The sequence below is a fragment of the Mirounga leonina genome, unplaced genomic scaffold (assembly GCF_011800145.1).
Source record: "Mirounga leonina isolate KUSES-001 unplaced genomic scaffold, KU_Mleo_1.0 Mir_129, whole genome shotgun sequence".
Taxonomy (NCBI): Eukaryota; Metazoa; Chordata; class Mammalia; order Carnivora; family Phocidae; genus Mirounga; species Mirounga leonina.
The window spans coordinates 73658467-73684127 of NW_023270323.1; the positions used below are offsets into that span (position 1 = coordinate 73658467).

Consider the following 25661-nt stretch of genomic DNA (forward strand, 5'->3'; position numbering starts at 1 on the left):
CCTTGGGCCTGCCCCCCAGGGGCAGAGGAGGCCTCCTCGAGGCAGGAAGCCCAGCTGGCTCATTTCTCTGCCCTTTGCTCAGACACTCATGCCAACTGGAGCTGGGGTTTGTTCTTGTTCCGTACGCTGGAGTTCCCGGACACATTCCATTTGAAAAATACATCTCGCAGCTGGGGGAAGAAAAGAAAAAAAAAAAAAAAAAAGGTTTGGAGATTATTGATCAGTTTAAACACCTTCATAAACAAATTCAGGCCGAGAAAGGGAATCATTTGCCGAAAATCACAAAGCTAATTAGTGATAGAGCCTCAGGGAAGCACTTATCCTGGGTCTCATTCTGTTTTCTTTTTTTTTTTTTTTTTAAGATTTTATTTATTTATTTGAGACAGAGAGAATGAGAGAGACAAAGAGCACATGAGAGGGGGGAGGGTCAGAGGGAGAAGCAGATTCCCTGCCAAGCAGGGAGCCCGATGCGGGACTCGATCCCGGGACTCCAGGATCATGACCTGAGCCGAAGGCAGTCGCTTAACCAACTGAGCCACCCAGGCACCCTCATTCTGTTTTCTACTCTAGGGCACAAAATTGCTGGATCTGCCTAAACCAATCACAGTGAGTGGAAAGACCCAATGATTTGGCCCAAGAGGGGAGAAAAATAATAATTAATAATAATAATGATAATAATAAATGTTTCTAAAAATCCCTGAAAGCTGACATTTCTGGCATGCCCCCTGCTGTTCTCCCCACACACACCCCATGTGCTTTATGGGATCTGAGTTCCCTGACTCGGGAGGTCGTACACAGCCTAGCGCACGCGTCTGTCCCTCCAGGAGGGAGGGAGTAATATCAGTAATATCACCTTCCCCTCCAGAAACTGCTCTGGGCACAGTTGCTCACCACCACCTCTCTTGGTTGCTGAATGTTCTTGCAGGTCGATAATGACTAGCAGCATTTAGCCCTGTCCTCACTCACTAAAAGACTGAACCTGAGGTGTAACTGAAACCACAGATGGGAACACTTTCTTTCTAACATAAAGTGACAAGTGTTCATCATTTTCAAGCCGCTCAAGCTGCCCTGCTGGGGGCACAGAAAGACAACCAGCTTCCAGGGGAGGGAATCGAGCCTCCCCCGCAACTTTCAAAAACCACAGGAGAGAGCGAGTCCCCAAGCTGCACAAAGTTCCTTTGAGAAGGCAAACGTGGGTTTATTTTAGCTCCTTCCGGAGAGGGAACGGTGGGCTGGGAGACGCTGCCCGAGGGCACGGCCACCAGGGTGTTATGTGGGCCATCTAAAGGCGCTGGGACAGGAGGGGGAGGCCGGGTGGTGGCTGCACTGAATCAGCAGCTCCGGGACCAAGAAGGGACATCAGGCAATCCTCACCCACTTAAACATGCTTCCTCCTCCCGTAGAGACCATGTCTGATAGCCTCCTCACTTAAACTTCTTGGGGTGGTTTTCATACTGTTTATTCTTTCCTTCCTTCCCAGTGATCTCTCCCTCTCCCTCTCTCTCTCCTTCTCTCTCTCTGTCTCTCTCCCTGTCCCCTCCCTCTCTCTGTCTCTGCCTCTCTCTTCCTCTCTCTGTTTCTCTCTCCCTCCTTCCCTTTGTCTCTCTGTGTCTGTCTCTGTCTCTGTCTCTCTCTTCCTCTCTCTCTCTATCACTCTGTCTGTCTCTTCCCCTCTCTCTTTGCCTTTCTCTCTCTCTGTTACCAAAACTTACCACTTTTTCCTGTTCGATCCCTGCAGAGAGCACCAATTTTATTTATTTATAAAACAGTAACAACAGTGAAATTACTGAGAACCATAAAAAGCAGTTAAAAACTAAAAGCTTGAAGTGTTGATGCTCTGAAATTATCCTGATTTGATAGAGCTGGCATTGCCTTCCTCTGTCATGTGAGTAAAACATTATCTTTTTGTTTTTAAAGAAGCGGTTATATCGGGGTCTCTTTGATGATGTCTAAGGGTTGTTTCCTTTCTGTTAAGATAGAAAGTTCATTTTTGTACTCACAAAAGAAATTAAGGAATATCTACTCAATGTTCACAGCTCAGGATCTGTACTAATATTCCTCGTTACTTTTCTGCTCTGACTGCCCAGCTGAGCAGAAGATAAACACATTGTTCTTTGTTATATTGCAAGTTGATAATATTAACGAAACAAACAAATGGAATGACCTGTCTAATTTTCCTCATGAACCAGAGATGAGTTGACCCAAACATCTTACTTCCTTTTTTTTTTTTTTTGTCCAAATCACCTGTTTTGGAATTAACCCGGGTTTGACTCTCCTTTCTTACACCTGCTGAATCTGTGAAGCAAGCATGTTGCCTTACTCCTCAGAGCCTCACTTTCTACTTTCTAAACATGGAGAACAGAGGAGCTGCTGATTCAGTGCCACCCGGCCTCCCCCTCCTGCCCCAGGACCTTTAGATGGCCCACATAACACCCTGGTGGCCGTGCCCTCGGGCAGCGTCTCCCAGCCCACCGTTCCCTCTCCGGAAGGAGCTAAAATAAACCCACGTTTGCCTTCTCAAAGGAACTTTGTGCAGCTTGGGGACTCGCTCTCTCCTGTGGTTTTTGAAAGTTGCGGGGGAGGCTCGATTCCCTCCCCTGGAAGCTGGTTGTCTTTCTGTGCCCCCAGCAGGGCAGCTTGAGCGGCTTGAAAATGATGAACACTTGTCACTTTACGTAATTTCTCCAGAGGCAGAGTCAAAGTGTTGTGCGCCGGGCTGAACAAGAAAATATATATTTTAGCATGATATTTTGCATATAATAAGCCCTCAATAAGTGTAACACCCTTTAATTTCATAGAGCTACTGATAAGGTTTGTGGTGCCCGGGCCAACTTGCAATTCCTGCTGAACAGAGCAGGTCACGGAGCTCAGAGAAAGTCAATGAACTGATCAAGATCACATAAAGGGTGGGCATCGGGGGAAAGCCCTGGTTCACAATCAGGGGTCTTTTTGCCTCTTGGGCCATGTTCAGACATCGGGGGCCGTCACCACAGAGGAATTACAGTATTGGCATCCAGTGGGTAGAGGGTCAGGGACGCTGCTAAACACCCCATGATGTGTAGAACAGCCCCTTTAGCAAAGATGTGTCTGCACTAAAATGTTAATAGTTCCAAGGCTGAGCCACCCTGGTTTCAGATCTATGTATCCCGACACCAGATCAAGAGTTATCTTAATTCGTCTCATACGTCCCAAAGTACCTCAAAGCACATTGTAAAACTAAAGCACGATTTTTGTTATTTGAAAGGCAGTATAATATGATGGAAAACTTTAAGGTTTGACGTATCTGGGTCTGTCCTCAGCTCTGCCACTTATTAACATTCAATCTGAGTGACCTCAGGCAAAAATTAACTCCTCCGAGCCCCGGTGTCTCTGTTTGTGACATGTATCAGCATGCTTCAAAAATTCGAAAGAATGTAAGTGACTGAGGACGATGCCAGTATATAACACGGGTCCCTTTGTGGCAGCTTGGCCAAAACTACCGTTCTAGCTGACCTATCATTTGCGGATGGGGGTGTAGATACATGGGATAAATCTCATCTTTGTCAACGAGTATTTACGATTACCTACTATGTGATAAGCACTGAAGATGCAAAAATGAACCAAATGGAAATGTTCCTGTCACGATGCAAGTTACATTACAGATGAAGGGAAATGGATGAGACCTAAGGATAAAGAAAGAAATCTCAGATAATTATAGACGGTGGTCAGGGCTGTCTTCTGGGAGGAGGCAAGGGGAGCAGAGATCTGAAGGGGGGAAAGGCACAAGAGTGAAGGGAAAGGAAGATCGCCCAAGAGAGAAGGACTAGCAAAGACAAAGGCACCAGGAAAGAGGTATTTGGGGAAGGAAAGCAAGGATGTGGGAGCATGGAGCAGCCAGAGGAAGGCTGTAGAACAAGGTCTTTCATCTTTCAGAGAACCGTGGGAGGAGCATAAGAGGAATAATGAATTGTTAGTTGGTCCCAAATAATGCCCTTTGCAGGTTTCCACCTCCAAGAATAGACCATGAGGTTTATCACCCCAGAATCCTGCCTTGAACAGAAACCATCAATTGACTTGAGTTCTGGTGCTGGATCTCTATAGTCAGGCTTTGTTACAAAGAAACATACTGTTCTGAGTAGGTTTCATGGAGATTGAGAGCCAAGTGGGACCTACTTTCTAATTACTGAGGTAGACAGAACTCAGGGCATGGTATAGTGAAGGTTAAAATGTGCCTCTTTGGACCCCAGCAAATTTGGGGGAATTGATCAGCGGCAGAAGTAGACCGAGCAACTAAGATGGAGTGGTCTTCATTTGGCCCCAGCAAGAGTGAGGGCTTGGAACACATTCAGGAAGGTTTGGGGGAACTCAGAACATAATGAGGAACCAGTGACATGGTTCTCCAGGAAGAGCTTCAGAAAGCGGCCATCCCCCAGGAGAAACACTCTCCATGGCACACTGCATGAGCAGAGGTGGGTGAGGCTGAACAGAAGTGGAGGGAGAAGGCTAGACAGCTGACTCCAAGGAGCTAGTGACAGTATCCAGAAGTTCCCCACCGACACGAGGAGGGAATGGAACATTACTGAGAGCACAGATGGTCCAGCAGATGCTGCGAGTCATTCCCTGAAAGAGGTTGCAGTGTGAAAGGACGCTTGTCTCTCAGTAGAAAAGCCAAGATTTGGAACTCCAGGCATGAGGTTCACATGCTGACCCCTGGGCAGTCTTCCGTTCAGGGAGCGCCCCAGACTGGTCATTGGCTCTTACCAGTGCAGACTCATGGATCTATGAGCCCCTCTTCCACATCTTGGTGAAAAATAGGGGTATGGGGAAAATAATCTGAAAGACTATTTAATGCTGAAAACATTTAACACTAAAGAAATGTGTTATTCCAAAAAGATCACTTCAATTATTAGATAGGACTTAGCTTTCCAGATTGGACTAAATTTAGATTCTCTTCCAGGACCCACTGGAGTAGAAAGACTAAATAAGAAATAGAAATAGAAAGGTATATTTTTTCGTTTTTGCATATTTTAGTGTACTATGAATGCATGTGACCCCACAACAAGAAAAAAAATAATAATAAGGAGTTGAGCTGATAGCAACCTAGAAGTTTCCCAAATTTGAGTTGAGCAGAAAAGCAAAATTGTCTGTTTTTCTAAATAAAAGAAGAAAATCAGGTCAGTATCAGATAGGAAAAGAAACTATCCTTTTTGTTAGAGGGCCAACTCCTTTATAAACACTGGAGATGTTTAATCTTGTCCTTTGTAACTGGTACCTGTCTTTTCCTTTTCTTTGTCTTTGGGGCAGGCACTGAGGGTCAGCCTGGCCCTCTGTCTACTGGCCTGTTCATATCTGATGTGTCAGTTCCCTGTTAGGAAGAGCCTATCTGTGGTGAGATCTGCCAATTCTAACTCAGGGCTTATGACCAGAGTTGCTAGATAGAATAGAAGATGCCCACTTACATTTGAATTTCAAATAAATAACATTTTTTTATAAGTATGCCCCAATGTTCCCTACAAATATTACATGAGACATAATTTTACTTAAAAAATATTGTTTACCTGTTTTAAATGTAATGGAAACTCTATATTTGTATTTGTTAATCTGTCAACCCTACTCTGAGCAATGGCAAACCTAGACCCTGATACTGAGCCAAGTGGAAGGGTAAATGGGTGCCCACCTCACTGTCCATCCACACTCTGGCCCAAATTGAGAGACAGGCCAAGCTTACCTCTAGTATTTATAGATGTATAAATACCAATGTAAATATAATTATTAACACAAATATATGTAAAACCAGGTTTTGGGGACATAGTAGCCTGGAAGTTTGAAAATGCCCAGCCACCCTGCAATTCACCATGGAAAGAGGAATGCCTTTTCTTCATATCAATGTAATTGGATGTGCAGGGATCTCCTGGTAGGTATCATTATGATTATTTCACCAAAGGGAAACCTAGATTCAAGGGGTAAAACAACAGTGAATCATTGTAAAAAGTGACCTAGATTTATAGTGAATAGATTTATAGCTTATAAGACCAAAATTTGAATTTCAACTCTACCCAGATATTACTATGAGAACTACCTTGACATTTTTAACTCTCTATTTGTCATATTCAGGAAAATAAGACATGGAACACTGGGTAGAGGGAGTATTTCATGTATTGATGTACACAAAGTACCAAAGAGCACTTATGGAGGTACTCAAAACATGATAGCTACTGGCATTAATTTCTATGTGGTTAAGTTTCCCATAAATAGTGATGCCATGACTAAAACTAGGAACATGGTACATAGCATAATCATGGGCACATGGATATATTTTAAAAAGCTGATTTGAACTCATGTCCAGTATTCAGATAACTCTTTCAGATTAAGCATGTGCTTTCTTTATAGCCCTATTTTGAAATGCAAATAGTAATGGGGTACTCTAGTAATATTTTGAATCATGGACACTTTTAATGAATTAAATTTATTGAATCAATTTTCTCATCAACAGCAGACTCTGGGCCAGAGAAATTTCCTGGGTATACTATTAATGTCTTCTTGTAGGGTGAACCCAAGCTTTGGGTCACCTCTGAGTAAAGATGGATGGAGAAAGTACTAGAAGAGGAGGTAGTGACATGAACAAAGTTAAGGGTGTGGGAAAACCTGGAGCACAAATGCGGCTATTGAAGGTCAGTGAGTGATTGTAGGAACAATTTTGATTCAAACCACTTTGGTGGCAAATTATCTTCCCCAATCCCCACCCCTTTAAGAAGTATAGGGATAGCCACAGTATTTCCTAATGAGGCAGAATCAAAGGAGTAAAGTTAGTGAAATATGTATTTGAGTGAAACTCAACCTCTTTTTTTACACTGGAATTAACAGCCAGGAGTCCTGGGAGGTGGGAAGGGGAAGGCTGAGCGTGAGGGCCATGAGTTCACACCACACATCCCTCTGTGCCAAGGACTGTTGACATCACGCCTATTTCCAGCTCCAAACCACCTCTGGACTCCTGCTAGGAGAATTACCTCTGAAGCGGTTTCTGTGTATGTAGAAAATCAAATACATTACCAGCATTTTCTTTAGTGTTCAATGTAATTATACCTATAAGTATATTAAGTGAAATTTCTCTAAACATTTAAGCTTACACAACTAATAAATCAAAATGTAAACTTTACTAATCCTCTTAGACAGTTAAAAGTTAATTACAAATCTTAGTCAAATTCCTGTCTCAATAAAAGCATAAGCTTTAATGTGCCACATTCCCCTAAGTGCTTCAGACACCTTAAAATAAGCATGATATTCACAAATTATCACAATAATTATAAAACATTTATATTTACACTCAACCTATGAGAAAATTAGTAATTCTATAGATTTAGCTAATTTCTTATTTATTTATGTACCTTAATATATTTTAATGCATCTTTCCAAGTTACAGTCCCCTACCAAACAAAATGATTACAGTAGACCTACGGAACTTGTAGAGTTATCTGTGAGTTGATTATTGACCTGAACAAAGGACACAGTTGGGACTTCAAGGTGATTCAAACCCTAGCAGCTATTTCTTACCTGGGTTCCTCTTAGAATCATGAGTGACTTATTATGTCAAGAAGAATGTCCCCAGACATGTCTTTTCCTGCAACCTGATGTCTTTGCACTTTTCCTTCATTACATCTGTGATATAGAATATGTTATAGGCTGAATTGTATCCTTCTCTGAATTCATAATTGGAAGTCCCAACCCCCCAGGACCGTATAATACAACTGTATTTGGAGATAGGATCTTCAAAGGTGTAACTAAATTTAAGTGAGGTCATTAAGGTGGACCCTAATCCAAATGACTGGTGTTCTTTTTTTTTTAACTTTTTTTTAAGATTTTATTTATTTGTTTGACAGAGAGACAGCAAGAGAGGGAACACAAGCAGGGGGAGTGGCAGTGGGAGAGGGAGAAGCAGGCCTCCCGCTGAGCAGGGAGCCCGATGCGGGGCTCGATCCCAGGACCCTGGGATCATGACCTGAGCTGAAGGCAGATGCTTAACGACTGAGCCACCCAGCTGCCCCATGACTGGTGTTCTTATAAGAGCAGGAAATTGATCTTGATGGGGCTCAGGGCAAGCTTCCCCAAAATATGCCAAAGTGGCATATTGATTACTTTGACTCAAGTTACTTGAGAAACAACCGGTGCAGGAAGGACATTCTGACTCTCCTCTCTGTCCCCGGGAAAGCAGGAATAAATCTCTCATGTTAAGGGTCCCCTCCCTGCACCAGGAGGTAGAGAGACATCCTTATCACCAGAAACAGGGAATTCAGGGCCCAGACACTGCATAAATAAACTCTGCTTAGTTTCTTCACTAATTAGTACTAATTAGTACCCAAGCCTAAGTGTCTTGTCTTGTTAGTTCTACAGATTTATTGTATCTTTGTCTAAAAAGTATAAAAACTGCCTGCTTTGGTCACTTCTTTGGGTCTCATATTTCTATGACCTCCCATAAGTATGAATTAAATTTGATTTTCTCCTGTTAATCTGTCTTATGCTAATTTAATTATTAGACCAGCCAAAAGAACCAACAGGGGTAGGGGTAAATTCGCCTCTCCCTGATGGTCTCCAAAGAGTCTTGATTCTCTTTAGTTCAAGAACTACCTAGGATTGTAGAATGAGATGTGGCTGTTCAGTATCCTTACCATGCTTTCCACGTGAGTTCCGGGCCACGGGAAGACGCCACTGCTAGACCACTGTAGGGACAGAAGGGAAAAAACCTATTTACAGTCAAGGTTATGAATTGACTATACAATTACATCTCTAATTTAACTTTAGGATTAATAAGTTATTTCAATTTACTTCCACTTCAGTATGCCTAACTTGAATTTTAACCCACCACCCCAACTGAAATTGTGTCTTCTTTTATTTTTATTTTCTCTTTATGTTCCATTAACCACCATTTGCAATGACATTATTGGCCCTAAAGAATTCAAAGCACCTCATAAATTGCCTCTATTTATTCTTTCTCAACTGTTAGTATAGATACAATGTAATTCAGCGTCTTACACAGATGTTATGAACACCATCCATATAGTACTGGGTCCCCTAGCATTGTATTTCCCAAGCCTGTGGCCTAATTTTCTAAGGATGCAATTTACAGGTTGAATGACCTTTACCCACTCTCATCTCTGGACCTTGCTTAACTCATCTATAATGTATTTTTTTTTTTAAGATTTTATTTTTTATTTAACAGAGAGAGAGACAGTGAGAGAGGGAACACAAGAGGGGGAGTGGGAGAGGGAGCGGGGCTTGATCCCAGGACCCTGGGATCATGACCTGAGCTGAAGGCAGACGCTTAATGACTGAGCCCCTATAATGTATTTTTTTTTTCTAACAAACAAACAAACAAGAGAGAGAGAAGAGAAAAGAAAAGAAAAAGAAAAAGGCAGATCTCAAATTCTGTGATTTGGGAATGAGCTAAGTCTGGGATCAAATCTGCTTCATTAAGTGAAAGATCTTAAGAGAGTGAATATAGAGCTGAGACATCTCCCGTCCTATAAAACCAAACACTGAATGGCACTCAGCCATTCTTTCCCCATCTGAACCTAAAGATTAAAAGGATTAAACTGTGTGAAAGCACTTTATAAACTTAAACCATGTGTAAATTGTCTGCATTTTTATGACGAATTGCCCCTCGTGAGTTATTTCAGGCATTAAAGTGTTAAGTTGCTCACCTGAATATGGGCAGCGAGGTCCCCACGAAGTCTGCGTATCCTGGATTTCCAATTCAGTGCTCTATCCACCCCCAGATTATGCGGCATTTCAAATATGAAAGTGAATTCCATGGATGAGAAGCAATCATTCACCCATGGGCCAGGCTCTCATCTTTGCCTGCACACCTGTCAAGAAGAGATCCAACCGGATAGGCCCCACTTACCTGAGATAAAGGCCAGTCCACGAAGGACTGTGATGCCAGGTGCTCTGCCCTTAAGTTGTGCAACAGACAGCTGCTTTAAGGTTGTAAGGCACGCAAGCCTTCCTGGTCTATTTTATTCATGCCGGTTCCCAAGGATGACACTCCAAACTCGGAAGGAGAGGCACACCTTTGTTTCCATTCCAGTATAACCAAAGAAAGAAAGCTCGTGATACAGCAGTTTAATTAGAGTATGCAAATCACTATGCTCCCATTTCCCTCCTGTGCGTTCCAGGTCCTGCCTTCTTTACAAGAGGAGATCACAGCTCAGGAAAGGGGAGGCTGGAAACAAATAAAGCGAGCGGTCTGCATGCCTCCTCAGCAGTGTGGCGGAAGGGTGGTGAAGGGTGAAGGGCTGCAGACTTGCTGCCGCAGGGTGCCGTCCCGTGACAGCAATCTCATATTGAGCTTGTGGGGTGTCTCTTTGGCATGGCTGAAAAGTGAAAAGCGTGCCTTGCAAACAATATGTGACTTTTGTAAATTTATTTTTAATAAGCATACATCACAGTATTCTTTTTTATGTACGGTTTTATGAGACCGGACATAGGCCAGTGTAACCACCACCACAATCAGGATACCAGACAGCTCCATTAACACACAGCAACTGCTTTCTATTCAAACCGTTTGTATTCAAATACTCCACCTACCCTGTAACCCTGGCGACCACCCTCAGTTCTTCATCCCTATAGATTTGCCTTTTACACAATGTCATATAAATGGAAATCTGGCTTGGTTCATTTGCATTATGTGTAATGTATTTGAGCTTCATCCCTGTTGTTGTGTGTATCAGTAATTTGCTCTTGTTTGTGGCCCTGGGGCATTCTATTGTATGAGTAGACTAGTGCTTGTTCATCCATTCATCAGTTAAAGGACATTTGGGTTGTTCCCAGGTTTTGGTGATTATCAATGAAACTGCCATAAATATTTACATACATGTTTCTATGTGACCTAAGTTTTGGTCCTTGGGTAAATACATAGAAGCAGAATTGCTGAATCATGGGATGAGTACATGTGTAGCTTTATAAGACATTGCGAAGCTATTTTCTAAAGTGATGGTATCATTTTGCATCCCCACCTGCAATGTATCACAGTACTGATCTACCACCTCACCAAACTTAGTATTGTCAGGTATTATTATTGTTGTTGTAGTTATAGCAATTCTAGAGAGTGTGGAGTGGCATTTCTGTCTGGATTTAATCCTCATTCTCCTTATGACTGATGATGTTGAGCATCTTGCTTACTTATGATCATCACCTTACTTGCCACCATCTCTTGTCTTTAGTGAAATGTATATTCAAACCTTTTGTCCGATTTTAAATGAGTTGTTTTCTTATTCCCAAATTCAATAAATATTTCTAAGCTTACATTTTTATTAACTAAATTTTATTAAGTAAAAGCTGAATAGTCACAATTATTATAAACATAATTTAAATCACTGATAGCAACAGAAAGCTAGATTTTAAGAAACCCAAATATTTATAGTTCTAGAACAATGCTTCAGAAAGTTTAGTGTGCAAATGAATCACTTAGGGATCTTGTTAAAAATGCAGATTCTGGGGCGCCTGGGTGGCTCAGTTGGTTAAGCGACTGCCTTCGGCTCAGGTCATGCTCCTGGAGACCCGGGATAGAGTCCCGCATCAGGCTCCCTGCTCAGCAGGGAGTCTGCTTCTCCCTCTGATCCTCCCCCATCTCATGCTCTCTCTCTCTGTCTCATTCTCTCTCTCAAATAAATAAATAAAATTTAAAAAAAAAATGTAGATTTTGACTCAGTGAGTCAGGGCTTGAGCCTGAGAATTTGTATTTCTAATAAGCTTGCAGGTGACACTGATATCAATGATGCCTACATCACATTTTAGCTAACAAGTGTCTAAAAGATCTTGGTTCAAATCCCCTTTTATAACCCCAAAACTGGCCAACACTGATCATGTAATTAAATCTTCCTTTACTTTTGGAAGCAAAGGAATATGAAATTAATAAAGATCTCTAGATGTACTGCTAGAACTTGAATAGGTATGTCACAGAGTTCCTGTGCCAAATATCTGTCCAAAATTATGCTGTCACGTTGACTGATTTTGCCAATAAAGAATAGAGGGATTTCCTCATTGAAGTTACTCCAATAAAGAAATAATTATCTATGTCCCTTATTAGAATCAATTATTTTTTTACCCTCAGAATACTTTATTGTAGTCACTGGTTGAAGTAAAAACTTTTTTTTTAATGTTTCTCCCCATTATGTGGAAGCAGGTGGGCTGTGTTCAACCAGGACCTTATTTTATTGTCCAAGTCTCTTTGAGGCCTGGAATTTCTGCCTCATTGTTAATTTTAAAAGAATTGGAATCCTACTAGCCAAAGAAAAAAAGTATTTATGATTTTGGGAAATCCAAACACTTGTTGTGAAAGGGGTTATATACACTTTAGTGGGTAACCAAGATGAGCCATTGAGATTCACGAAGAAAATATTAAAACTTCTATTTTCATTCATTGTTAAATTAAAAAAATAGGAAAATGGCATTTCACAGTTGTTGAGTATATCAATGGACACATGGGTCTTCATTCTGTCTCTATGCCATAAAGTAGAAGATAAAGAATTCAATTTTGGACATAAGTTTTAAGTATCTGAGAGATATTTTAATGGAGATGTTGAGTAAACAGACTGGCAGTCACAAGAGAAGGAGGGCTGGACCCATAAACCAACAAGGAGCCATAATGGAGAGAGAGCAGGTAGGATTGCTTCAGTAACAAAAGAAGGCATTCATGGGAGGGAGTTCTAACACTTAGAGTTTCAGAAGAAGAGAAAGAACAATCAAGAAAAACTGAAGAAGAGGCAAAGAAGTCAAGAATGGCACGGGGAAGCAAGCAGGCTCCTGGGAGAATTGTATTTCAGAAAATATTAGATGGGGTGCCTGGATGGCTCAGTCAGTTAAGCTAAGCATCCAATTCTTGATTTCTTCTCAGGTCATATCTCAGGGTCATGGGATTGAGCCCCCCCGCCACCACCACCACCAGGCTCTGCACTCAGCACAGAGTCGGCTTGGGATTCTTTCCCTCTGCCCTTTTCCCCGTTTGAGTGCTCTCTCTCTAAAATAAATAAAAGCTTCAAAAAATTAAAAGAAAATAGTAGACAGAGTGTCAAGAAAGACTGATTAACCCTGTGAATTATTGTTGGAAGGCTTAGTAAAACGAAGGCAGACATGCCTATTAGATTTGGTTACTGGGATCAATGCTACTGGTGACTTCAGCAAGAGGGGGGCTATCTCTAAAGATCCCACATGCAAAATGGAAGCACATTTACTGTTGTTGTAAACAAAGTTTGTTTTATTTGTGTGTAAATAAATACATGCATGCTCCAAGTAAAATTTGGGGGAATTAAAGAATTGACAAAGGTGACAAACAGAAATGTGCTTTAAATTGATTACCAATAACCCTATCATCTAAAGGCAATCTCTGTCATAATGTTATGTGTCTAACTCCTGTGTCTTCTTACTTGGTACGTTTTTTGTTTTTTAAAATCTCTTCCATATACTTGCGAGTATATTTTATGCACTGATTTTTCACTTCACTTTTTAACAAACACATTTTAAATGCTTTGTAAGCATAGCATACCATAAAGTGAACATACCATATAGATATTCATCCCATTTAGATTGTTTCCAATTTGAAGGCTATTATAAATAAAGCTGAATGAACATCTTTTTGTACAAACCTTCCCCCCAATTATTTTAGGTTATTTTCTCACAGAGGAAAATCTATCAGGTAATTTTTAAGTCCTATGTTATGAAGACCTTCAAACTCTAAGGAAGGACCTACTTTATTTTTTTTTCTTTTTTTTTGAAGATTTTATTTATTTGACAGAGAGAGACACAGTGAGAGAGGGAGCACAAGCAGGGGAAGTGGGAGAGGGAGAAGCAGGCTTCCTGCTGAGCAGGGAGCCCAATGCGGAGCTCGATCCCAGGACCCTGGGATCATGACCTGAACCGAAGGCAGACACTTAAGGACTGAGCCACCCAGGTGCCCCAGGAAGGACCTACTTTAAATGAATATTTGTGTGCTATGGATGAAGAGAAGGATCTCAAATTGACCCCAAAACATGATAACCCTTGGCAGTTTTAATTCAGCAACTTCCATGAATACAACTTCTAATTTCCTTTTTCTCGTGATTTGGAATATTACTTTTCCATCTCTTCCTCCAAAGGTCTAAAATTTCCCTAGTACTGAGAAAGAGAGCATCACTTCCAAGATAAATGAGAAGGGAAGGTCCAAGACAAGAAGAAAGAAGAGAAGGCTGTTTGCTGCCATTAATTTTAAGAAAGTCTTTGAGTCTTATATAAACTTCTCTTTTTCTCCAAATATTTGCATTGTCAAAAGCTGGAGCACTGGCATAGTAGACACTTACCATTTGTAGCTTCTCTGACAACTGACCTCCCCTGCCTGCTCTCTGCAGTCACCCACTTGGGAAACCCCTATTGATAGAGTCTTAGGGAGAAGCACGTGCCCCTCCCTAGAAAAGGAAAAGCAACCACAGTTCTTCTAGTCCTGGTTGAGTCACCAGGGGTTTAGCACATGGATTGGGCCCAGCAAGTGGACAATCAATGCTGGGGTTTTGCTCTTGAGAGAGCAATGCAATCATATGGGAACAGAGGTCAATCATCATTGCCATGGTGGTCTGAGCAGACCAGCCCATGCCTCTGTTTGATCTCTGCTGCAGTCCTTGATGGTTAGAGCTTCCTGGTGATTACCCATCTCCACATCTGGTTCTCCTTGTTGTTCTATGAACGCTGAGAATCCTTCAATAATCCCTTGCCTATGTTAACATTAGTCAGTCTTCATTGTTTGTAAGGAAGTCTCTGCTTAGGCCCAATAAGCAGGGTCAGGCCACATGTAAGATTTTGGACTTTGTCTTTAGAGCAATAGAAAACCACTAATGGGTAAGAATTCTAACAGCACAGGACAAATTATCTGTTGCTAGGGGAGGAGGATGGAGACCTAAGGAATGAATGAGCATTAGGTAAAAAGAGTGTCAGCAGGAACAAAAGGCAAACACAGGTGAAGTCTTCCGGACTGCAAGGAGCAGAAAGTAGGCTACTTACCAGGAGCAAGGGCACTCTCACTTCTGCATCATTCAGAGACTCTGGAGACCAGGGAAGGAATGTCAGGGGACAACATGTGTCTGGAAGCAGTTACAAGGACAAATGAGGACACCTGGAAAGGCTTTTTATGCATCTCCTATGTAGACTCATGGAGCTGTGTTTCATCTACTTCATTGGGCCAAACAGAATGAATAATTTCATAATAATCTGTTCTTCCGACAGCTTTCAACCCCTCAATACTCATCTCTGACATGGTGGATAGAAATAGGCCACACCAGCCACCTCTCCCACCTTCAAGAAGAGTTTCCTAAGTTTCACTGATAAGATTCATCTGCAATTCTGATCAAAAAATTAACTTCCCAGGCTCTTCTTTCAGAAGTTCTGATTCAGGGGGACAAGGGTGGAAACTGAGAATGATTTTTAACGAGTTCTGTCACATGATACTTGTCATCATGGAAGTTTGAGAAATATCCTGTGAAATCTCTTACCTGATGAAGGTATGGAATAGACACCTCACAGGGATTTCCCTGGTCATCCGTAGTTTCATCCCACAAAGTGGTGATTTGAAGTCCAGAGTAAGTGTTCTTGATTTTTCATGTACCAGCATCTCTTGGAGACTTATAACAATGCACATTGCTGGTCACACCCCCAGAGTTTCTGATTCAGAAGGTCTTGGTTGATATCTGAGGATTGGTAGGTCTAAAAAAAGCTCAGGTGCAGCTGAGGCTTCTGGTCCTGGACCGCATTTTGAGAACTACTGACGTAGAAAGAATACAATGTGCCCAGGTGCTCAACACAAAATTATTACTTACCGATTCCTCCAGAGGAAACCCCCTCCCAATCAACAACCCCTCAGAACAGGACAGGGGATCCTCTCTACAGTTATAAACCCCGAGGCTCCAGAGACCTAGACCTCCTTCCCCACGATATATCAGAAAACGAAACCTAAAATTCTCAGTGTGGTCAACAAGGAGACTCAGAGATGCAGTCCCAATCCTAACCTTTTATGGAATAAATGAAAGCAAAGTTGGAGATCAAAGGGAGATGGATATCTGTAGAGAGGTGATGTTTCTACAGTACAGCTTTGGGAGACCCATGGCAGAGTTAAAACAAGGAAACTGAGGCAAAACTACCATGGCCTTGAGACACATCCGTGCATGTTAGGGAGAGGGTAGCTGAGATATAGGGAAGGTTATGCTGAATGTGGTGCCAGGGTGGGGGCTGGGGAGTGTTGACAGAGTCAGGCTAGAGCTCCCCACTCTCCCCCGCCATATGCCACACTCTGGTGGGACACAGAGCATCATGCACAGAGTTAGGACCACAGGATCTGAAGGATCTAACTTCAGGAGGGCTTTGGGTAAATGCCAGACAATGCAATGTTCTAAGCACTTCTCATGAAATAACTCTCTTAATACTCACACTAACCCAACAAGTAGATACAACAAACATTGCCTTTTACAGATTAAGAAATAGGGTCACAGAGAAGCCACGTATCCTGGTGGAAGTCACAAGGTGAGCACTCAGTGCACTCAAGTCCAGGTTGTTTGACTTCAGAGACTATAGGCCTAACTCAACATACTGCTGTTGCTTCTTAGCAAAACACATATTTCTTGATCATCTGCTACCTTCAAGTCATTATTTTAGCTACTGTGGGTGGGGGCTAGAGGAGGGGGAAATAAAATAGATACTTCCCTTGCCTTGAAAAGAGTGAAATCTGGTAGGATGGACAGACCCACTTACAGCGAACTCTGAAACAAGGCAGATTGCAAGTGTAGGCTTCTATGTTCTGTCAAAAGCTACGGGGATACCGGGATACAGAGAGAGAACCGTAGGGGTGGATGGTAAGTCATGGAGACCCTGGTATCCTTTATTCTAGGCCCTAAGTGGATTGTAAGGAAAAAAAATAAAAACCAGTCCCTCCAGTCAAGTTGTTGACGCTTGAAAGAGGATATCTGGGAGGAAGAGCCAGCTGATTCTGAGGCTCTGACCTCATTTTTCAGATTCTCCTCTCCTTTGCACCCTTCTCTGGTTCCCGCTATCACCATCCTGCTGGCTTCAGAGGGTAGTAATCTTTTTCAAACACTCTGGCCCAGACAAAAAAACCTTTCTATTAACTCCCCACTGTACAGCTGAGACCAGGCTGGAATTAACAATAATGAAAATCAATAAGCCCTTCACTAAATGCTCAGGCACAGAAACAAGAAAATAAACGGTCTTATAATATCAAAACTCTGTCTAAGAGGACTGCTCTGTCCACACAGAAACCCCTAGGGGAAGGACATGATGCCTGCAATGATACCCGCTCTTCTTAGACCCTGGAATCCTTGAGTTCACAAATGCTATTCTCTTCCCTGTTTGTTATCTGGACTCCTCAACGTCTAGACAAAGAGATGGAGAATTGTCTTCCTTGGATCTGGTGCCTGCCCTCTCAGGTCCAGGCTTCCATGTTCTAACTCACCTCTGCTCCAAGCTATTGGAAGTAATGGACTTTCTCCTCCAGACTTTCCTTTATGGCCTTTCAAAGAACACCATGGCTACCTTGTCTGAAATCAAGTCTAGACACTTGTTAATTAACTGCCTGAGTTTGATCCAGGTACTTCATCTTCCTGAATTTCTATTTTTCTGTTGGTGAACTTAGGGGTGTGAATTAGTAGTTAACTCAGTCCCATTTCTGACCTTTCTATAATTCTAGGCCCATTTGTGGCGTGACTCAAGTTGCTCATTGCATATATTTTGCCTCAGCAGTAATACTTTAAGGAAAATTGCCTGAACCTGAAAGGTCAAGTCTATGAGGAGGACCCATGTGCCTAAGCTCAAAGATCCATTGCTTTTAAAGAACTAGACTGGGTGAGTGGGACCCGGGCTCCTGGATTCTCTGTATTTACAAACATAGTATTGAAGATGCATTAAGACTAAGGGAATCCAGGGGCCCTTTCCATCTCTGGCAAGCTCAGCCACATGTAAAAATAGTGTGGACAGTACAAATACAAAGGCTGAGTCATCAGCTTTTCCCTCAGGCCCCAGCGTTCAGTCTGTGAGCCATCAGACATGACAAGCAGGATTCAAGCTAGTGCTTTCCTATGATCTACAAACCATTGCCCTGGTCATTCACCACAGGGCCATTAGCACATGTATGGAAGTGACAGAATTTTAATATGAGGATGATGATGATGATGATAAGGCTCAAGCTCAAAGAGGATAAAGCCCCAGTGGAAATACAAAGTGGCCTGAGGTGACCTTATTGACCTCACCGTCATCATATCTACTATGTGTTGAAGGCCACACTATTGGCTGGAGGTATTTCACCAGTCAGGGGCCTAGAATAATGCATACTTCCTCTTTGGCAGGGGCTCTGGGAGAGCCAGACCTGGAAGATAACAGAACCAAGGTGGAAATGTCTCTCAATGAGAGTAAAGGCGGGATCAAAACCAGAATCAAAGTTAGGAGACCAGGACAGCAGGAAACAAATATTGAGACCTGGGTGTAGAACCAAAGGTTCCAGAAGGTAGAAGAAGAGGAGAGCCGGGACCATTGAATGAGATAGATGAGCAGAAGGTTATTCTGGGCAAATACTAAAAAAAAAAAAAAAAAACACCTCTATTTCTGAGATTGGATATTAAGGTGGCTTTTTACATCCTAGTGGAATAGTACATGGGAATCATGAAAGTCTCTGTAAGTCAATCCAGCTCATCAAAAAGAGACAATGGGCTTGTGTTTTCTGGGTTTCATGGTGCATTGGCTTCTAACTGAATTTGGTTTTCTTTCTTTTTTTTAATCATTTTTATTTATTTATTTGAGAGAGAGAAAGAGAGAGCACAAGCTGGAGAGGGGCAGTGGGAGAGGGAGAAGCAGGCTCCCCACTGAGCAAGGAGCCCAATGTGGGGCTCGATCCCAGGACACTGGGATCCGGCTGAGCTGAAGGCAGATGCTTAACCAACTGAGCCACCCAGGCGCCCCTGATTTTGGTTTCTACCACCTAATTGCAAGGTATATTAGCTACATGTCACTGAGTAACAGTTTACAACAAACTTAACAGCTAAAAACAACACACATCTGTTTTATCAGTTTCTGGGGATCAAGAGTTCAGTCCCAGCTTCTCTTGGTTCTCTGCTTCAGAGTCTCACCTTAAAGCTACAATCAAGGTGTTGGCCAGGGCGTCAGCCACACTTCAAGGTTTAACTGGGGAGAAAGTCCTCTTCTGGCCCCACGTGATTGTTGGAAGCATTCTGTTTCCTACAGGCCATAAGAGAGAGAACCTGAGTGTCTTGCTGACTATCAGTTAGAGGTTACTCTCATTTCCTTGCCATGTGACTTTCCCTGAAGGGCAGCTCACAACACGTGTGGCTTCTTTGTAGCCAGCAAGACAGTCTCCTAGCAAGACAATTATAATCTCATGTAACATAATTGTGTGCACGCAATCACCTCTATTCGATCACCTTTGCCATATTCTAGTGTTTTGAAACAAATTAGAGGACACATCACACTCAAGCAGAAGGAATTATGCAAAGGCTTGAATACTAGGAGGTGGAGATTATGGGAACCATCTTAGCCTCTGTCATACATAAATAGATCTGCTAGTTGGGACTGGATCTCAATGCTACTCTACTGTTCTCCTTGAGAAATTAAACAAAGACACCATAATATGTGATACAGTTAAGCACAGGCTCCTGAACCAGACAGCAGATCTCACTGGGTGGGCAGAGTTGATGGGACAAGGTTGTTTCTCCTTCCTGTTGGCTCGTAGATGAATTTCCATCCCCGGGAATAAATCCTTCCTTTTCTCAAATAGACAGGAACCATGGACCAGATGAAATGAGGCAGAGAACTTAACAAATACAAGTACTAGGAGCTATATTGGGGTCCCCTAAACCTACTGCACGAGTTGAGGCAAATTTTGGCAATAAAGGCTTGTGAATAAAGCTTAAGGGATTTGGTTGACTCAGTATGAGTCAGCAGTGTGATGTGGCTGCCAAGAATAGCGAAGGCTGTGTTAGACTCAGTGTAATTAGTCCAGATGGAGGATTCGTCCAGAGGAGATGACCCTTTCTCACTTTGTGCTTCTGTGGCCCACACATGAAGGCTGATGCTAATTCCAGATCCCACATTCTGGGAGGGACATGGCCAAACTAGTGTACCTGCAAAGGAGAGTCCTTTGGTTAAAGGTTAAAGAGGTTGAAACCATGGAAGATAACAAAAAGAATGAGGACTGGGAATATTTAATCTGCAAAGGCAAGCTCCTGAACTGGATAAGATTGTTGTTTTAAAACACTAGAGGGCTGTCTTATGGACAAGATATTGGGGGGGAGGGTCTTATATGAGCCCAAGGGATAGAACCAATGTCCATAGTGGAAGTCTTGGAGGATCAGATGTCTGCTCAGAGTGAGAAACATTTCCCAGTGGGCACGGCTGCCATAGCAGAGGACAGATGCTTCTCACTGGAGGTCTTCGTTGTGTCTTTCAGTCATTCAACAAACACTTCTTAGTTCCAACTGACTGCCAGGGACCAAATTATGCAGATGCCCAACAAAGAAAATTCATCCCCTGTTTTCAAGAACTGTACCTTGAAGACAAGAAAACAAACCATTTCAAAGAAAGACTGAAAGTAACCAACAACCCACAGCCGTCAGACATGTATTTCTTGGTCACGTCATATGCAGGAGGCCACAGCTTGCTTCCTGTGGTTCTGTGTACCTTCTCATTCTGGGACTTGGGACAGAAGAACAGAAGTGCTAGTGGAAATTTGTGATGCCTTTGATCAAGCTTCCGCTCCAGGTAGACTAATCTGCTGCTCGCACTGGCACTGGCCACAGCGTGTCAATGCCAAGTCTTGCCACAGGGGGCACTGTGAGCCACACTGCAACAGGCATGTATGCTCTACAGGGAAAAGGAAGCAAATGATCAGCAAAAGTAGCACAGTTTCCTACAGCGCCCTAGGAGTCATTCTGAGGGTGTCGAGAGGACAAGATTTTGTGGAAGACGCAACTATTTAGAAGGGCTTCAAGGAAGAGGGGACTTACTCTTGACTGTGTTGGGCCAATCCCTCTCTCTTTCTAAAACCTCTCTATGCTCACACTTTTATGCAGTCTAATCCATATCAGCGTAAGTGTTCATAAATTAGTTCGCTCTGGTCTGAGCGGGATGGTTTCCTTGCCTGGGAAGAGGAGTGAAAAAGTACACAAAATTTCCACTGGGGGAGCGAAATCTACAGAAATTTAAATGAGGTAAATGAAATTTAACAGTTGAGAAATTACAACTGTGAAGAAGTAGGTTAATCCAGGGACGACAGGGAGTGAATCAAGAGAAACATATAAGAAGCTGAATTTAATTAAGGGACCTAGAAAGAAGATATTAGTAGCCATTCTCCATGAGGAATAATAAATGAAAGATTGCATGTCATTTGGGGTTGTAAAGGCCTAAATTATGGTCCTCCTCATGCTCCACTCCTGAAAAAATTATTTATTTAATCTGTCTGTGAAAATTTCACAGATGGAGGGAGCAAAGCAGGCTGATTACAGTGTGTTTATTTGTTTGCTTGTAAGGAATTCTTATTGCCTTGGCCACCAGGAGCAAAACAATTCCCAGTACGGGAGAACAGAAAAATGGTCCCTTTTTTCCTAAGTGTGGCTGGTGAACCAAGGGAAGTTGGATGAGGCAGGAATGGGCACGTTGCCCAAAATACTTCATTGCTCACATTGCACGTCCTTTAATTTTTAATATATTTTATTTCTGTGTTCGGCAAGGTTTTGTTTTTTTAACCTCCTGGTGCAAAATCATTCTGTTAAAACCTCTGGAATTAACATGCCAAACGCCAACTGCAATGTGTAAGGGCTGTGAGATACTTCTCCAGTGATTTTCAATTTGAAAACTTGAAAACCTGTTCTCCTCAAAGGAAAAGCACAATTTTAATATTTTAAAAATAGTGTGGTGATGGTAATAAAATGATAGCAGTGTTTCCCTCTAAAGCTACCTTTGGGGTCCTGGGTGGGCCCCATGAGGGGTGAAGGTGGTCAGTGCCAGTCCTTCTGGCCATGCGAGATGAAGTCACATAAATAGAAGCGACCACCAAGAAAAGAGGCAGATCTGAAGTAAGACAAAAGCATTTATTTGGATTTCTCAGAATCGCAATTTGGGGAGCAGAGATTTGGGTAGAAACCCAAGTCGTGTCCACTAGGGAACAAAAGTCAAGGGTTGTTAAAGACAAAAAGGAATGCTTGTATAGATTGTTTACAAAGAATGTGGATTGATGTTGATGGCAGAAAACTAATCTTGGCTACCTGTAATTGGTTGCTAAGGCTTTCATTCACTAAGGAAAAGGCTATTACTGTGGCAACTTGCAAGTTTTTGTGCAGAGTCCTTGGATTACTTGCCATTTGGCCCAGTTCAAAAGTTCATGGTTCTATCCAGTGAGAACATGCATAAGGCCCACCTCCTTAATGATTTCCTGGCTCCATCGTAAACACCTTGACATAAGTAACTCTATTTTATTTCAACTCTCACAGAAAGAGGAAGGCCTCTTTGGAGTTCTGTGTCCACAACCTGCTAGCAGTGGTCTCGGCTAATAAGAATAAAGCATTTATTACACACGCTGAGTGCCACATATGGTTCTAAACTTTTACGTGGATTCACTCATATAATCCTGGTGACAATATCATGTGAGATAGATATTCTTTTTTTTTTTTAAAGATTTTATTTATTTATTTGAGAGAGAGAGAATGAGAGAGAGCGAGTACATGAGAGGGGGGAGGGTCAGAGGGAGAAGCAGACTCCCTGCCGAGCAGGGAGCCTGATGCGGGACTCGATCCCAGGACTCCAGGATCATGACCTGAGCCGAAGGCAGTCGCTTAACCAACTGAGCCACCCAGGCGCCCCGTGAGATAGATATTCTTTTCTTTCCCATTTTCTAGATGAGAAAACTGAGGCCCAATAACTTGTCCCAAATATGTAAAGATCTTCTATAAGTTGATAACAAAAAGATAACCCAATAGGGGGAAAAAATGAGCAAAAATATGAATTGGCACTTCATAAAAGGGGATATCCAAATAGTCCTTAAATGCAGGAAAATGTGACTGACCTCACTGGTCATCACAAAAATCCAAATTAAAACCAGAATGACACACCACTGCATACTTGACTGAGTGCCTACAATTAAATAGACTGATGGCACAAAGTGCTTGAGAAGAAGCAGAGCAATGGAAACTCACACACTCCTGTGGGGAAGGAGTTGGCCCAGCCTCTCTGGAAAACAGTTTGATATTGACCACTCAAGTCCTACATTTGCAAGTCCTTTGATACAGCAATTCCACTCCCAAGTATAGAGCAATGTGCACCAACAAAATCAGGCACTAGAGTGTTCATAGAAGCATGATCTGAAAAATCCTTAACAGGAAACAACCCAAATACCATCGACAGTAGGATGACTAAGAACATTCAGTATTCGCATACAATATAATACTTTTTAACAGTAACAATGAATTTCAGCTCCATGAAACAGCATGGATGAATCTCATAAACATCATTGAATAAAAGATTGAAACACAGAAGAATACTGTATTATTGCACTTAAATAAAGTTCCAAAGTTTGCAAAATTAGTCCCCAGTTTTAAAAGTCAGGAGAGTCATGACCTTGGGGAGGACAGAAAGAGTAATGATGAGGACAGGCACTGGCGTCTTGAGGAATGACCTCAGTGTTCTTTGCCTTGACCTGAGTGGTAAAAGAAAACCTCTCCATGTGCCTTGAACCACTTCTTTATTTCTGGTTCAAGAATTAGGTTAGGGGTGCCTGGGTGGCTCAGTCAGTTAAGCATCTGACTCCTGATTTCAGCTCAGGTCATGATCTCAGGGTTGTGAGATTGAGCCCTGCCTCAGGCTCTGCACTAGGCAAGGAACCTGCTTAAGAGTCTCTTTCTCCCTCTTCCTCTGTCCCTCCTCCTCCCCCGCCAAAAAAAAACAAATAATAATTGGGTTACAGGTCTACTTGACCTTCTTCAGAATTCCATGCACAATCAGACAAGATTTTTTTTTTTTCCTTCACTAAGAAAATACTGAAGTATTATACAGTAATTGGATTTTTAAAATCAGACTCCTTGCCCCTACTTGCACCTGTTTCTAAGAAACTGGGCATCTAAATGTACAAGAAATGTTATGTTTAATAAAGTTAAACTTAGAACTCTAAGTACAACAAACTGGCAGTTTCAATTTCATTTTTTATTTCCCTTATCATTTACCCAGTCTTAATCCAGGAATTGCCTTTGGGTGGCTAGTGGAATTATTGTCTTGTTTGTTTTTTCCTCCTTTCTCGTTTTCTGTGATTTTCCAAATTAGCTATAATGAACAAATATTACTTTTGATAAAACAAGTGAAAAGTGTACTTTAAAATGTAGCTTAACTCCTGAGTAGAGAGAGGTGGATGTATAAATGTAACACGGTCCTCTCTAGTGACTCACTCTCTGTCTGCAAATGCTTCTTTTTCTCCTCACTTTTGCAATAAACTTAGTAGAGAATTTTGCCATTTCAAACTCCTCTGCTGAAACCAAGCCCCTGATTCTGGGACTCCTGCCCAGGTCCCACCTCTTTGTGAGGTTTTCCTTCCCTGACCAGCCAGCTGGAAGCTGAAAGTCCCTAATGGTCAAGTTAAAATGATCTTCTTTCTCTGAACACATCAAACATTTTGAAGGTTGGTACACATTCCTAGGACATAGCAGTATCCATCTCTTGACTGATGGGATGACTTACCAATCAATAGATGCCTCAAAATTTGATTCTGTGTTTTTTACTTTCTTTATTCTCTATTATAACATGTAATTAGAAAGGTCATGTGGAAGTTATAGGAAAAAAAGTGTTATCAAACATGACTTAAAAGTGATGTTCCCAGGATCTTAAGAAATAACACATTGTATTTCATTGACTTTAAGATTTTCTTTTCCTTTTTACATTTTATATTTATGGAATTGGATTATCTCACGATGGATGGCATCTGACTGTTATTGTTGGCCATGCTTCTGTCATGACCCTGATTGCCTGCTCATGGATGGACTGGGCTCCATGATCTCTGCCTCCTGAAGTTTATCTTTCCGGTGAATTCAACCCCTTCAGTGTGGGCTGGACTTACTGACTTTCTTCCAGCAAATAGAATATGACAAATGTGGCAGGATGTCGCTTCTGAGATTAGGTTATAGAAAGATAATGCCTTCCATTTCGAGTGCCTTCTTATGTTGTCTCAGTTGTTCAGTAGGAGGAAGCTGACTGCTATGTTATGAGCATCCCTACGGAGACGCCATGTAGCCAAGGAACTGAAGGAGGTCCCTGGAATGGCCAGGGAGGACTGGCCCTCAGTCTAACAGCCTGCAAGGAACCAGATCCTGCCAACAGCTGAATAAGTGAGTGATCCTCCCTCACTGAGCCTCCACGTAAAAACAGCACTGACACACACACACACCTTGCCTAGAACCTGAGCTACTCTGAGCCAGAGGACCCAGGTCAGCCGTGACTGGATTCTTGACCCACAGGCACCATGAGATAATAAATGTGTGTTGTGTTAAGGCATGAACTTTGGGGGCAATTAGTTATGCATCAGTGTATAATTAATACACCCACTTGCTGTCACTTCCATTGAGATATTAGCATTATTTGATGTACATGTGGTAAATATGATTGTTTTTAAA

At 42.1% G+C, this 25661-nt stretch overlaps 1 long non-coding RNA gene across 1 annotated transcript; it reads left to right on the top strand.

Annotated features, from left to right (window-relative positions):
* Positions 1 to 1640: 1640 nt before the first annotated feature.
* Positions 1641 to 22494, top strand: LOC118010289. Its single transcript, XR_004679166.1, has 3 exons — positions 1641 to 1885; positions 5777 to 5893; positions 20462 to 22494. It is a non-coding gene; the product is annotated as an uncharacterized LOC118010289 (long non-coding RNA).
* Positions 22495 to 25661: the final 3167 nt, after the last annotated feature.